The sequence below is a fragment of the Microtus oregoni genome, unplaced genomic scaffold (genome assembly GCF_018167655.1).
Source record: "Microtus oregoni isolate MIOR12 unplaced genomic scaffold, Mior012 000028F_ref0000031, whole genome shotgun sequence".
NCBI lineage: Eukaryota > Metazoa > Chordata > Mammalia > Rodentia > Cricetidae > Microtus > Microtus oregoni.
Genome location: NW_024543087.1, coordinates 19187547 through 19203257, shown reverse-complemented (window position 1 = coordinate 19203257; position 15711 = coordinate 19187547). Strand labels below are relative to the sequence as shown.

General features: G+C 42.1%; 1 protein-coding gene across 3 annotated transcripts in view; it reads left to right on the top strand.

Moving 5' to 3' along the window:
- The window catches only part of Cpne4 (copine 4), a 464454-nt gene that overhangs the window by 112493 nt on the left and 336250 nt on the right, over positions 1-15711 (top strand). The gene's annotated exons all lie outside the window — the stretch shown is intronic.

Here is a 15711-nt window from a genome sequence, read left to right as displayed (position 1 = left end):
ATGGCTTAGTGTGTTGAACATTTTTTCATCTATGTATTGCCTATTTGTTCTTCTAATCCTGAGAAGTATTTTTAAAATTTATTTTCTATTTGTTAATTGTATTGCTTGTTTCTGTGCACCACATGTAGGCCTGGCGCTGACAAAGTCCAGAAGAGGATGCTACATCTCTTGGAACTGAAGTCAGAGATTGTTGTGAGCTGCCATGGACCTACTGGGAATTGAACTTAGGTCCTTCAAGAAAGAAGTCAGTGTTTTTAACCCTGACCGTCAGTTCCAGATTCTTTATTTTGACGTTTTTACACATTTTGAACATTAACATCTTGCAAGATATTGTGTTTCCCTATTCTGTAGGCTTTGTCTTCAATGTTGTTTCCTTCCCTACACAGAGTATTTTAGTTGGTTGCGACTCCATCTGTCAACTCTTTCTGATGCATGTTAAACTCCTGGATTTCTATTCAGAAAGTCATTGCCCCCTTCTAAATCCTGAAGTGATATCCTGCAGTCATCTCTAAATTTCAGTCTTAGCAAACTTTTGGTCCATTTTTGAGTTGATTTCTGTGTAAGGTACGAATAAGGGTTTCATCACAGTCTTCTGACTGTTGACATCTACTCTTCTCAGCATCAGCACCATTTGTCCAAAGAGGCTCTGCTTTCTCCAACATATGTATTTGGTATTTCTGTCTTTGTAGTTTCTTGGGTTTGTTCCTAGGTTCACTTCTACCTACCATTTCCCTGTGTGTTTGCTTTTAAGCTACTAATTTCAATATAGTTGGAATTCAATATTGTGGTAGCTCTAGCTTCACTCTTTTTGCTCAGACGTTTTGACTATTTGGGATCTTTCCTGCTTTCTTTTTTTTTAAGCATTGGGAGGAATGTCCTTGGTGTTTTGATGGGGATTAGCTTGACTTTGTATATCACCTTGGCAATATGGTCATTTTGGCAATACTAATGCTGCAGTCTGTGAGCATGGGAAGTCTTCCTGACAACTAGAGAAGCCTGCAGTTTCTTTCCTTAGTGTTTTATATTTCCACCATGTAGTTACTTCATGACCTTGGATAGGTTTGTTCCTCACATTTGATTCTTTTGGGGGCCTTTATGAATGTGATTTAGTTCTTGATTTCTTTCTCAGCAGGTTCATTATTGGTAAATAAAAAAGCTACTGGCTTTCATACATTGAGTTTGTATCTTGCTACTTGGCTGAAAATATTTATCAGATCAAATCTCAAACGCTCTCTAATTCTTTGGGGATTTTAACTATAGGATCACATCATGTGAAAATAGAAATAATTGAACTTCTTTTTTTCCCCCTTTCTTTCCTTTGTCCTATCATCTGGCTATAGCATTTTATCAAGCACTATAAAAAATAAATGAGAACAAACATCCTCTGCCTGCAGATTTTACAGGGAATTTTTAAGATTTTTCCCCATTGAGTATAATATTGACTATGAGTCTGGCATCTATAGTTTTTACTATAATAGTTTATTTTTTGTAACTAGTTTCCTCAGGAATCTTATCAGGAAGTGATGTTGATTTGTTTCAAAAGCTATTTTCTTAATCATTGTTTGGTGGGCTTTCTCAGAGGTGGAGTCTGAACTGAGATAACTCCTAGGGGAGGAGGCTTGTGGTGGAACTTTCCACCCAAACATTCCAGACTCTTTGGGTATAGGGATGCCAGGGGCTGAGGTGAAACTTAACCCAAACATTCCAGACTCTTTGGATATATAGATGTCAGGGGCTGGGGTGATATTTCCAACCAAATATCCCAGACTCTTTGGGTATGGGGGTGCCCACTCAAGTCTAGCTATTTCCTGCAGGTATGGGGCAATATGGGGGAGGAGAGAATTGGGAGTTGGTGGGCTCATGCTCAGCAAAAGGTGTAACTGGAGAGGCATCTGGTTAACTGCCATCTGGAGACCTCAGACATCTGTTTTTTGAGGGAGATGAGAAGGCAGGTGGCTAGGAGAAGAAATCGATTTTTATTGCTTGCCCTATGAATGGAATAGCCATGGGAAGGGTTATTAACTGCCAGAAAGGTCAGAGAAGTGCCCTGGTTGTACAGGAGAGGCACAGGTGAATAAGTGAGACGCAAGAGCAGATATGCCCTTTGAAACTAGATTTCAGTTGTTGGGTAGGTGTCCATTTGAGCCAGAAGAGGTACCAATGCTGAAGTTTCAGGAGCTAGTACAGGTGTTGGCATTTTCTAGAAGGCCCTCTGTAAGTTGGTTTGGGCCTAGACAGCAGGAGTGACCTGTAAAATATGTGTGAAAATGGGTGGGGTTAAAATAGGCTCTGGAGACTATTAGTTTTTACCAGACCAGATTCCTTGATAAAGCAGCAGAACTTCTTTTTAAGAACCTTCAGGTATCTATGAGACAACTGGAATAGATTTACATTTTGGTATCATAGCAAAAGGCTATGACTTAAGGTTAAAAGGCATGAACAACTTAGAAGATAATTAGACTTCTGAAGATACATCTGAAATCTTTTAATTTTGGACTATGAGGCCTGTGAAAGAGGTACACCTGTCTACATTCTTTTTTACTACTGTCCTAAGTTATCAAATGCCATTAGACAAATCTAAGAGGAATACATGAGCAGAAATGAGACAGGCAATCTCAAGTCTCTCCATTGTCTTTGGTAAACATCAGTCTTAGAAGCAGTACTTGCCTTTAGCTGCTGAGCCCAGTAGTCCCAAAGATTTTCCTGTGTGTGGGGTAGGATTTAGTCTACCTGTCTTGGCAGGATGAGACGATTGATCCCCCAGAGTAGTATCTAGGAAGCTAATGAGGTGGAAGGCAGCTTTTTGCTGTGTGGGTGGCTTTGCCATACTCAAAGGCAAGTCTCTAGGCAGAAGGTCTTTTGCAACCATGTATCTTCTCTGAGGAGCTATAGGATGCTGCAGGAGCTGGCATGGCTCTCTGTCAGAAGAAGCGCTTTTGTTAAATGCCATATTCTCAGATCTCTAACAGCATTTGGGAGTTAGGGTACCATTATTTGTCAGGTATATATAAATTAGACATAAGTTAAATTAAGACATACAATTTACCCAGTCAGTTACAGCTTACCGATGCTAGTAGAGGCAAGAAGAGTAGAAGGAATATTTTAGTAAGTCAAATAATATTGGAGGCAGGACATCTCCTTGATAGGTCCAGCACATGTGGGTACTCTTACCAAAAATAGTGCTGAGGTCAAAATGACAGCTGTCCATGTGTTTGTATTTTTCCAGAGTTGTAATCTAGAGCTACAAGTTTTACAGATTTTAAAACAAGTACACATACACACAGAGACATAAACCAAGCATACTTTGGAAACACAGACATAAAACAAGCATGCTGTGGCCACATTATTTTAACAGACAGATAAACAAAACTTTCATAGGAACCTGTATCAGTTGGCCAACTTAAAATCCTGGTTTAGGCTGCAGAAGCCAGGCAAGCACACAAGTGGTCCCATTAAGGACCAGATTAGCAGATGTCGTAAGGGAGAACAGAAACGTAAGGATGGAACACCTATGCAGTTTTAAAGTGGAAGGATGGGGGAAATGGATCCATTGTAGAGAGAATCCCAGCATGAGACTAACAGCAAACAGCTAGAGAAGCAGAGAGGAGAGTTGGGGAGGGGGAGTGGGAGTGGGAGAATAGCATCCAGAAACCATGGGCATATGGCGGCTTGTTTGTTTGATGTTGGCAAATTTTTTTTAGGCATTAAGGGATGTAAGGTGTCAGATAGCCTCAATTTAAAAAGATACTTTGGTAAAAAGAAGTCCAAGGGGATTTAGAGATCAGGCCTTGAATCATAAGTGTTCCTTTTTTTAAGTTTATGCCAGGACTCGGGACTCAAAACCTAGTGCAATGCATCCACTGTGATAGACTTTGGGTCAAAAAACCAGAGGGGTGTGGGAATTCCTTGAAAGGATGTCTCCTGATGAAGGAACCCTACAGGGACAAGGCAGACCCTTGTCTCCCCAGAATAAGGCAGGTCCTTGCCGGGTCATGTCTGGTGCCTGGTATGGCCTTGACTTCTACAGTTTGGCCTGAAAACCGAATGAGGCCCTGGGCCCCTCAGGCAATGATTTGGAACTCAGAATTTACCCAGATGAAGCCTATCTTAGATTGACAGAAAACAGTGCAAGGGAGGGTGCTTTCCAACACATGGCCCTGGACCGGTGGGAAAAACAAACCCCCTTGGTAGGACCTCCAAATGAAAAGTTTTTGCACCCTGATAAATCTCTCTGCTGATACAATAATCCAAATCAGACCAAATATAGCCAAATTAGAAAAGCCCAGGTTTAATGGATGCCAGTGCTCCTGCGTGGCCTTCCAGGCCCTCAGAAAGGAGATGGGGAAGGAAGACTGGCAAACCATGTGTTTGTTCCCTGGGGGGGGCAGTTTAAATACCCTGTGGGAGTGGCCTTGAGCATCTTTGAGGAGGGGTCATTGTTTGGCGGACTTTCTCAGAGGCGGAGTCTGGACTGAGACCCCAGGGAAGGGGGCTTGGAATGGAACTTTCTACCCAAACATTTCCAGACTTTTTGGATATAGAGATTTCAGGGGCTGTGGTGAAGCCTTACCTCAAACACATTGTTTTTATAATACCTTGAGTCACTGCTTTTCTAGTCTCTGATTTTCAAATATTTTCAAAGATGTATTTATTTTTACTTTATGTGTGTGAGCATTTTTGCTTGCATGTATGTCGGTGAACCTTGTGTCTGAAGAAGCCAGAAGAGGGGGTTGGATTTCCTGACCTAGAGCTACAGTTGATTGTGAGCTTTCGTGACTGTGCAGGAAGTTTAGGGAAGAGATGGAAGAAAATGACCTATGACATCCAAGGGCACCAAGAAAATCAAGAGAATTTGAAAGGTGTATGGTTTAAGTCTCCACTTCTTTGAAGCATCCTAAACATCTAAGCCTAGGAGAGGCCATAAACAGAGTGGTTGAAGACCCTGACTCCGGTTCTGAACAGTTGCTAGGTTTGCATCTGTTTTATCTTATTGCTTTGTGGCCAGGTAGCTGTGTGAAGGGTTTATCCTTCTCTAAGCTGCGTTGTCTTCCCTGGGAAATGGGCCTCTTACACAGAAAACCACCGCAGCATTATCCTGATGATCTGATGACTTAATTGCTGAATGCTTGGCAAATATGTCAGGGTTTGATAAATGTTACATGGGCTTAGTGGTGTGATTAAAATCAACAGTAATCCTATTAAATATTAAAACATTCCCTATGGCCCAGGTACTCTGCTGAGAACTCTATGTGAATTCATTCATTAAATCCTAAAGACTACAAAGGACTATTGCCTTCATCTGAAAGATGGCAAATCAGAGGCCCAGCTTCAAGTGAATTGCTCAACGTCACAGGGCCAGTGAACTATGGAGCAGGGATTCAAACACTCATCCTCTAATGTGAGATCTGTGCTCACACCTGTGCCCATGTGTACCTTTGTATGAGTGTGGTATCTGAAGAGAAGCAACCTCCAGGGTAGTTTGCTTTGTTGAATAGACGTCTGGTTTGGAGAGATGGAGAGGGAGGAGAAAGAGTGGAGAGAGGAGGATGGGAAGAAAAGAGAAAGGAGACAGAGACACACAGAGAGAAACAAGGACAGGGATATGTGTGCATGTGTGTGTGTGTGTGTGTGTGTGTGTGTGTTTATAGTTCAGGTGTCAAAAAGTGCCTTCCTCAGTTACTCTCCCCCTTACTTTTTTGAGACAAGGTCTCTCAATGAACCTGGAGCTTGCTGATATGATTGGACTGGCTGGCCAGCAAATTCTCAGGATACTTTTGTGTCTAATTCCTTAATACTGGTACTAGAATTACAAGTCACTGAGCCTGGCTTTTCTACATGAGTTCTGGATGATCAGCTGAGGTTGTCATGCTTGAACAGCAAGCACTTTACTGACTGAGCCTTTGCCAAACCCTATGATTAATATATTATATGTATATAAAATATATTACATAATATATATATATATATATACATATAATATGTGATATAAGTTGTGTGTGTGTGTTTACAAATGCATTAGCATGGGTATGGGAACTCTGGGATTTGGAATGTTATTCTCTCTTTCCATCATGTAGGGCTGGGGATCAAGCTCAAACCAACAGGCGTAGAGGCAAGCACATTTACCCACTCATGATCAGGTTAGGTCTAAGGAGCATTGTTCAGAATGGAGCCTCCAGTCAGACAGATTGCTTCGTCTTGTTCACACCACTTCCTCCTCCAGTGTCCTACAGAGTGCTTGCTTCTTACAACTGAGAATAGATCTATTACTGACTTGGCTGGTCTCTGGGTGACCTAGGTGTTCCTGGCCTCCACTGCCACCTGACATACCTGGAAGATGCGTCATGAATTTCTTAAACTGAGATTGAAAGGTTGCATGGTGGTGACATTCAGCACCTCTGCCTTCCTTGGATTTGCTGAGATATTTAAAAGGCTAAATAATGCCATGGCAAGCAGAACAGTGATTATGCACTTATTTTTAATGGTCTTGGGACAAGCTCTGCTCAATTGGGTCCCTGGTGAACTCCAGCTGATTTCCTTCCCTCTTGAGCTCTCTATTGTCTTGGTGTTGTTTGCGACTCATTCAGAAACTAATTAAGTTCCGGGATCAGTCTGTCCTGTAAGAGACTGTGGGTATGCTGAAGTGGTAGGTTTTTTTATACCTTAAATTATCTGAGTGAAAGGACAATTATAATTTACTTCTAAAATTGGCCAAATGTCAGCTTTCATCAAAATAATTCTCAGCAGACATCAGTCTCTGTAAAACCAGGGTGTTGTATGAAAGGCAACAAAGAGGATTTAAATAGGCCATGGAAAATGTATTGATAATCTGGCCCTATTAATCCCGGGCTCTAACAGAGTGTGAAATTACTTGTTTATTCCACTTATCCAGGGCCATGGGGGAAGCTGATCACTCGTTGACAGAGCTACACTTGGTGATCACCTTTCAGCCCTGAGCTTCAGCTGGGTCGAGGCCAAACAGTCCCATCACCAGAGCCAAGGTCAGGGTTGCTGATCCTTCCAAGCAGCCTCGGGTACTTAGGTATTCATGTGATTCCTTATATCCAATCAAGGCTTTCATCTGAGCCTGGGCAGAGAGAGAAACTGGAGGCTAAGTAGAACTATGGAAATTTGGGACCTTTGTCTTTAATACCCCCACATTTCTGCCTTGTACCCAATGCCCCAGGAAGAAGGTGGGGTTTGCAGAGTGGCATAGCCTGATTCAGACTGCATGATCAGGCTTAAAGGCACAAACCCATGTTTTAGCAGTGATTGCCCTGACTGTCTGGGGCCTAGGCCTCTGGTCATGATAAAGTTACAGTCACTGTTTCAGAGTCTTGTGAGACTGTAACCTAGGTATCAGCCAGGGCTACTGTCCCATCTGAAATTCGGTTTGGAATCTATATGCTTTTATGCTCACATGGTTGCTGGCTAAATTCATATCTTTGAGCCTATGGGACTCAGTTTCTTGTTGTCTGTCAGTTGAGGGCTACTTTTTGTTCTTTGACTTCCTGACATGGCTACTACATCAAAGCCAGCTAAGGACCAAGGCTCTTACTTATCAAGATGGTGTCACTAATGTAGAAAAATCATTAAACAAATGTTCTCTTACCTTGACATATTTCAAAGGTGAAAAATAAGTCACAGGTCCTACCTGCACTCAAGGAGAGAAGGGGATGTAGTATGAAAATATTAGGAAGTGGACATTTTAACTTCTACTGTAATGATGGAGACAAAAATTAGTCAGGTAGGACAGGGACAATATCTCCAACAATAATATCCTTGCTGTAGATCATGAATTCTGGAAGAGGGTTCCAGTTCTTGTGTCTTTGTTATCTCCTAAATGGGCACCTCTGCCATAAGGCTGCATGTGATCATATCTGATCCTGAGAAGAGGTATCTAACTTTGTTGGGCCAACTGATTGACCAGATCATCCTTCTCTCTATACCTCAAACCACATTTTTCCATAAGTCCTTTAAAAAGTCTCTGGACTAGCATATCTATGCTCTCTCTCCTTCTCCCCCTCCCTCTCTTACAAGCTCCCACCTATGACTATAATAAACTTTTCTCTAAAACTCTAGAGTGGGGGAAATGGCTTAGCAGTTAAGAATTCATACTACTTTTGTAGAGGATAGGAGTTAGAGTCCCAGAACTTACATCAAGTAGCTCACAGTTGCCTGCAGTTCCTGACCAGGGAATCTGACATGTCTGTGGCCTCTGCAGGCACATACACATACACAGAGTGCATGTATATACATAAATAAATAATAATAAAATAAATATTAAAACTTACCCTCTGTGGTCTATGAATTTCAAGCTTTGTATATTTGCAACACAAGAATTTCAAAGCTTGGTGTTTTTTGGTGACATTCAAGTATCTGGTACCCAGTTTCCCAAGAAAGATTCTGTAGTTACCTCGAAGATACCTCAATATTTCTTTGTCACTATCACACCTGATTTTTCTTCCAGGTCTACTGCTTTTATGTAGTTCTCTTCTAAGGAGGAACTTGAGGCATCTCTGTTGATTTAAGAACTTTTTTTTTTTTACAAACAAACAAACAAAGAATGTTTAAAATGAGGCATCGAAAGTCAAATGAATCAAACGACCGGCTTTCAGAGACCCACGTCTGTAAGTCAAATAGACTCTGGATACTCTTCTTGATCCAGTTAGTGTACCCAGCCCTTCTAGTAATAAGTGTTGCTGCTACTGGGTCACAACTTTCCTTATCCTGGAGAATGTTTGGTCTCTCTCTTCTCTGCACATTTTACCAACTGTACATGCTTTCCCGTTTTCTATTGCATTTTATTGATGCCCAATTAAGACTGATTAGGAGCCATTGCTAACCCATAAGCCTAGAAGAGCAAGGGGAGGTGAGGTCTGATAGGAAATGTGCTCCTGAGTTTGGACTAAGGCAGGAGCTGGGAAGAAATAGTCTGTACATTCTCTCCTCTTTTTCTTAATTCTGTTTCTCTTTGGTCAAACACAAGAAAACCCTCACCAGCAATCGGTGTTAGCAATCAGTGAAGGTTAGCCTTTTGGGACCCTGAGCTGAAGGAAGAAGAATCAGTAGGAAGGGAAATAATAGACAGTGACCAGCACAATGATCTTTTTCCCCTGCAGTACAGCCATCGTCCTGGTGTCAGACTGATCTTCAGAGTGTTTATTCTAACATCCATCATTTAGTTCCACATCATCCAGATCATTCCTATTGCTTAAAATTGTGATCCACGAAAGTCTGGTTTAGATATTAATAAAAAAATCTCTAGCCATGTACAAATAGATTGTTTATTCATTTATAAACTGCTTAAATTCACTATTGTTAAGCCTGGGGTTTTAGTTTGATTCATCAAGTGTTTCCCTAGCATTCATGAAGCCCTGGGTTTGATTCATGCTAGTAAGCTTAGCACTTTGGTAGAAGCGGAGGATAAAGACTTCAAGGTCATTCGTGGCCAAATAGAAAATTTGAGTGCATATTGAACTGCATGTTTAAATGAAATAATTAATAAATTTAATTAATAGGATGATTTACTCTTGTTATATAATATTTCAGGATAAGGCATACCCTTAAGATATACCATGTTGTGTGACAACTTTTCCTGGGGAAAAGCACCAAAATCTCACCCAGGAGGGGATCCCAATAAAGACCAAAGGCCAAGTTGGTGTATCAATGAATGAGTCTTATTGGAGTTACTTGCAGGAATATGAATGAGGGATTACTTATAGGTGGAGAAACAACTCAAAGACAGTTGCATTACAAAGGCCCACTCTAACATGGTGACAGTTCACAAATCCTGGGCACCAGTGCATAGCCTGCAAGGAGCTCAATGTGTTGGAGAGTATCGTTTCCAGGTGGCTCAGTTGGTCTGAGCCTCTTGCAGGCAGCTCTGTTTGTACTTGCTTCTTCTAGGCAGTTTGGCTTCCTGAGAATCTTTACAGCTTGTCTTGTCTGAGAACGACTTGCAACAATATTTCCTATCTATTTTTTATTGGGAGGGAGGAGCCTTGTGAATCTCATCTGTTCCAGGTACTTCCTGTGGAGGTTATTTTTAGTTGTTTCTTTACTGTCCAAATAAATGCCCCTAGCAGATGGAATGTATCAATTTTTGAGAAAATTGCTACACAACCATCATTAATTATCTTGAAGAAACCCTGATAATTTTCAGTTGTTTTGGACAACTTTGGGCACATCTGACTACATTGGTGCCATTTTAGAGTAGGTGAGAAGGCTAATGGAAACCTCATACCAGGAGCAGAGATGTGTGTCACCTCTGACCGCCCAAATGGATTTTTATCCGCATGACTGCATTATAATCAGAGGTTTCCTTTGCATTTATGGAGGCTCAGTAGTTGAAACTATTTATTACCACTTGAAGCCCAGTGGACAAGGTCCACGTGGGAAAAAAAGCATTGTAGTGATATGCAGATAGGAAACTGAGGGAAGATGAGACCATGGAGCATTCGCACTATTGAACTCATGCAGCTCCCATCAGATCCGCCATGCAGCACCCAGGGCCTGTGGTCACCTGTCATAAGGACCAAGAGATGTCTTCTATGGTATACGAGATTCCCAGGGAGTCAGCTGCCGCTACAGAAAGAGCACTGATGGAAGGGTAAATGACCTGTCCTGGAAAGCTGAAGACGCAGCTCCACAAAATTAGCAGAGCAGACATTGCTGTTTTCTCCTTGCTTTGAAAACCTGTGAAAAAAATAATAGCTCATGAGTGTGACTTCTCTGGTGCACTGCTGATTTGAGAAGTGGCAGTGAGCGTTTAGAGGGAGGGAATGCCCAGATTACACGGCCTTCAAATGCAGAAGGACTTTACAGGAGTGAGTTGAACTTTGCTTTTAAAATAATAGGGAGAAATCTTAAGAGATTTTTGAGCTGGCAGTAGAATGATTTTATCTTGCAAGAGGCTAGACAATGAGAATAACAGCCACCAGTTTGAGAGCATTTACGATGTGTCTAGCGTTGCATAAACCACTTGACATGCATTATTTCATACACGTGCTACTATCTGACAGATTGAGGGGGGGTCCTATTCGATGTTTTGTAGTGAGTGGAAGAGCTAGGATTTAAGAAGTTGAACCTAGAACTACTTTTCTCTTTCATGGAGACTCTTGCAGTATACATCACCATTAAGACTGGCATTAAACTGTAATTTTATTTTATTTACTGTATCCTTTTCCTTACAGAAGTTTTTCAGTTTCAGGGGGTTCCCTTTATCGATTGTTGCTCTCAGTGTCTGTGCTACTGGTGTTATATTTAGAAAGTGGTCTTTTGTGCCAATATATTCAAGGCTACTTCCCACTTTCTCTTCTATCAGGTTCAATGTAACTGATGATCCTTGATCCATTTGGACTTGAGTTTTGTGCATGGTGATAGATATGGATCAATTTGCAGTCTTCTACATGTTGGCATCCAGTTAGGCTAGCACTATTTGTTAATGATGCTTTCTGTCAAAAATCATGTGTTCATAGGTGTGTGGATTAATGTCAGGGTCTTCAATTTGTTTCCATTGGTCCACTTGTCTGTTTTTATCCCAATAGCAAGCCATTTTTATTACTATAGCTCTATAGTAGAGTTTGAATTCAGGGCTGGTGATACCTCCAGAACTTCCTTTATTATACAGGATTGTTTTAGCTATACAAAATGACAACTTGCAGAATGGGAAAAGACCTTCACCAACCACACATCTGACAGAGGACTGATCTACAAAATCTATAATAAACACAAGAAATTAGACATCAAAATACAAAATAATCCAATTTAAAATGGGGTACAGAGAACAGAGAATTCTCAGTAGAAGAATCTCAAATAGCTGAAAGACATTTAAGGAATTGTTCAACATACTTAATCAACAGGGAAGTGCAAATAAGAATGACTCTGAGATAGCATCTTACGCCCGTCAGGATGACTAAGATCAATAGTACTGAGGACAGCTTATGTTAGAGAGGATGTGAAGCCAGGGATCACTCCTCCACTGGTGATGGGAATGCAAAGTTGTACAGCCATTTGGAAATCAGTATGGTGGTTTCTCAGAAAATTGGGAATCAATCTACCTCAAGACCCCGTGATACTACTCCTAGGAATATTCCCAAAGAATGCTCAATCAATCACAAGGACACTTGCTCAACTATGTTCATAGCAGCTTTATTTGTAATAGGCAGAACCTGGAAACAACTTAGATGCCCTTCAACTGAAGAATGGATAAAGAAGATGTGATACATTTACACAATGGAGTATTACTTAATTGTAAAAAATGATATCATGAAATCTGCAGGCAAATGGATGGAATTAGAAAAAACCATCCTGAGTGAGGTAACCCAGACTCAGAAAGACAAACATAGTATGTACTCACTCATAAGTGGATATTAGATATAAAGCAAAGGATAATCAGACTACAATTTAGAGACCCAGAGAAGCTAGTGTAACAAGAGAACCTAAAAGGGACATATGGATTGCCTAGGGAAGGGGAATTAGATGAGATCCCCCAGGTAAACTTGGGGTAAGGCGGTGCAGTAAAAGGGAGGGGATGAGAGATGAAAAGTTGAAGGAATGGGATGGTCAAGGGAGAGAGGGATGGAGGAAAAGAGCAATGAGGGAGAGATCTTGATAGAGAGAACCACTATGATGTTAGAGAGACACCTGGTGCTAGGGAAATTTCCAAGAATAGACAAGGATGACCCCAGCTAAGACTCCTAGCAATAGTGGAGAGGGAGCCTGAACTATAATCAGATTGGTGAATATCCCAACTATTATCATAGCCTTCTTCCAGTAATTGATGGAACCAAATGCAGAGATCCACAGCCAAGTACCAGGCTGAGCTCCGGGAATCCAACAGAAGAAAAGGAGGAGGAAATATATGAGCAAGGGAGATCAAGATCAAGGTGGAGAAATCTATAGAGCTAGCTGCACCAAGCTCGTAGAAAATCATGAACTCTAGACCAACAACTGTGGGGCCTCCATGGGACTGAATTAGGCCCTCCATATGTGGGGGACAGTGATGAAGCTTGGACCACCTGTGAGGCACCTGGAAGTAGGACCAGGATCTATCCCTGGTGCTTGAGATAACTTATTGGAGCCCATTCGCTATGCTGGGATGTCATGCTCAGCTTTAATACAACGGGGAGGGACTTGGTCCTGCCCCAACTTAATGTGTCAGACTTTGTTGACTTCCCATGGGAGCCCTTACCCATTTGGAGGAGTGGATGGGGTTTGGACTTCAGAAGTAGGTAGAGGGTACAGGTGGAGGTGTGGGTGGGAGAACTGGGGATGAAATGTAAAGTGAAATTTAAATAAATTATATTACAAACAAACAAACAGAAAGACTGGCATTAGAGGAGTTAAAAGCATGACTGCTCAGTTTAAAAGCATTTGTTGGGTCTTACCACAGGGCAGAAAACCCTGACTGCTTTTTGGACTGGAGAGGGAGGTGGAAAGGAGTGGGGGGAGGGGGAGAAGGGTGGGAGGAGGGGGCGTGGGGGGGAGGAGGGGGAGGGAAATGGGAGGCTGGGAAGAGGTGGAAACTTGTTTTTTTTTTCTCCTTTTCTCAATAAACAAAAATGGGTTAATGAAAAAAAAAAAGCATTTGTTGCTCTTTTAGAGGGCCCGAGTTTGGTTCCCAGCACCTACATGGCAGCTTACATCTGTTCCTAACTCTAGTTCCAGGAGATCTAGAGCTTCTTTGGATCTCCGTGAGCACCAGGCACACACAGAGTTACATATATGCAGGCAAAAGACTCATGCCCATAAAACAAATGTAAGTAAATCTTAAATAAAAGACTGGCATTAGAAAAGTCGCTCCACTCTCTAGGGAAAGCTGGATTATTCCTGACGGAAGTTGCACAGCTGGCAAAGGTCAGGTGTGAGCCTATGAAGGACAGTGAGCGTGGTGCCCAGGGAGAGGAGTGGCCTCCAGGATGGCAGAAAGAACATTATGGATTCAAAGGAACCGACGAGTGCATTGGGAAAATCAGGCATTCAGGATGACACTGACCTACTAAGAGCTAGCAAAGTCTACTGCACCCTCCCCAGCCTGCCTCTCCACAAACCACCCTCATTCCAGCCGATTCTCTCTCTCTCTCCTTCTGCCTTGTCCTGGACTTCACTTCAGGAGTGCTTTGTCTCTTACATTGCTCACAATTCACACAAATACAGGAACTGTAATTTATTAAGCTATGGATTTGCAACCTGACTGTTCCCTATATTTGAATAACAATTATTTTGAAATGGAAAGGCAGTATGGCTATGGAGACCGGCACAAGTCAGGGAATGTTGGTCTTGTCCATTGCACCTTGGTAGATCTGGATGTTTCTAGACTGAAGATTTTGCTTGCTGTGGTCTGGGAGAGAGAAAGTGGCCATGAAGCTCCAGCTCTGCCATTAGAATAATTATGCGACCTGGGCAAGCAGCCAATCCTCTCTAAGCTTAAATTTTCTAATATGTAAAAATCAAATACCCCAAACTCTATTAATATTCACTGGGTAGAAGACAGTGTTGCTCTCATTCTTGAACTAATTTCCCGACAATTTTGAAAAAAATAGTTTGGCAATTCTCCTCGATCACAAATGCACCTTCACCTCACATTTTAAAATGGGGTTGGCACATATTTGCTGACTACATAGTAAATATTTCAGGCTTTGTTGACTCTGTAATCTCTAGTTTGGCTACTCAGTTCAGCCACCGATAGTAAAGAGGTGGACATGCATATATGCCTGCATCTCATTTCAACTTTACTCGTGTATACTTGTGTGCTCATCTCTCTGTACAAGTGGTGTCTGTGTGTGCACACACATATGTTCAGGGCTGAGGTATGGCCATCAGCCTGCGCAAGGTGGCACGTTGTGCTTATTTGAACTAATATGGTGATAATAGGGAGAAGCTAAATACTTGGGTGGAAGGGAAGGAGACAGGGAAGAACTGCCCCCACTTTACAGGAGTGATTTCAGTGTAAGACACCAACTCCACATGAAGATTAGGAAACCATTGCTGGTTTCCCCACTGAAGCTAGAAGCATAGAGCATGCTGGGAGGAGTCTAATCCCAAGAGCATCTTCACAGGCTCACTGTGCTCAGAGGAGGAGTGAGTGGGTAGCCCCTGTCTGAGCAATGCATGGGTAGCCCCTGTCTGAGCAATGCATGGGTAGCCCCTATCTGAGCAATGCATGGGTAGCCCCTGCTGGAGCAATGCATGGGTAGCCCCTGCTGGAGCAATGCATGGGTAGCCCCTGTCTGAGCAATGCATGGGTAGCCCCTGCCGGAGCAATGCATGGGTAGCTCCTGCTGGAGCAATGCATAGTTTTGCTGGGAAAGACACCAAGTTGAACTGGGTTGGGACCTGTCATGCAGACCCATGTCTGGTGTTTCCAGGAGTTCAGAATCATAGATTTGTGGGTTACTTTATTTTATTTTTGTCTCTTCATTTTCCCTTTTTAATTTGTAGTTCTGATATGGTAACTGGGAGCCTAGGAGCGAAGGGAAGAGTGGACTTCTACACTTGAGATAGAAAAGCCCATGCTGAGGTTTCCTTGGGTACTGTCTTGCCAGAAGCATTTTAGAAAAGCAAACTAGAGTTAAGAGGTCAGAAACTTGGATTCCTTCCAGAGATAAGACAACAGGCTTATCTTCTCCACTACTTAGGAGGAGAGTTAGAGTTTAGAAAATTATAAAAACTTGTGGAGCCAGTGAGTTGGTTCAGTGGATAAGGAGCTTG